This window comes from Gekko japonicus, unplaced genomic scaffold (genome assembly GCF_001447785.1).
Source record: "Gekko japonicus isolate JY-2015 unplaced genomic scaffold, Gekko_japonicus_V1.1 scaffold1348, whole genome shotgun sequence".
In the NCBI taxonomy this organism is placed as follows: Eukaryota; Metazoa; Chordata; class Lepidosauria; order Squamata; family Gekkonidae; genus Gekko; species Gekko japonicus.
Window position 1 is genome coordinate 291,344 of NW_015163642.1, and position 594 is coordinate 291,937.

A 594-nucleotide genomic window follows, 5' to 3' on the forward strand; every position below is an offset into this window, starting at 1 on the left:
AGTTACCATTACCTTGAACATAAGAACATATCTAGTCCAACACTCTGTCTCACAGTGGCCAAAAATACCAGGTGCCATCAGGAGGTCCACCAGTGGGGCAAGGACACTAGAAGCCCTCCCACTGTTGCCCCCCCAAGCACCAAGAATACAGTGCATCACCTGCCCCAGCCTGTGAGTTCCTATTGTGGCTAATAGCCACTGATGGAACTCTGCTCCATATGTTTATCCAGTTCCCTCTTGAAGCTGTCCATGCTTGTAGCCACCACCTGTGGCAGTGAATTCCATGTATTAATCACTCTTTGGGTGACGAAGTACTTCCTTTTATCTGTTCTAACCCGACTGCTCAGCAATTTCATGGAGTGCCCATGAGTTCTTGTATTGTGAGAAAGGGAGAGAAGTACTTCTTTCTCGACCTGCTCTATCCCATGCATAATCTTATAAACCTCGATCATGTCCCCCCTCAGCCGTCGTTTCTCCAAGCTAAAGAGCCCCAAGCGCTTTAACCTTTCTTTATAGGGAAAGTGTTCCAATCCTTTTATCATTCTAGTTGCCCTTTTCTGCACTTGTTCCAATGCTATAATATCCTTTTTGAGG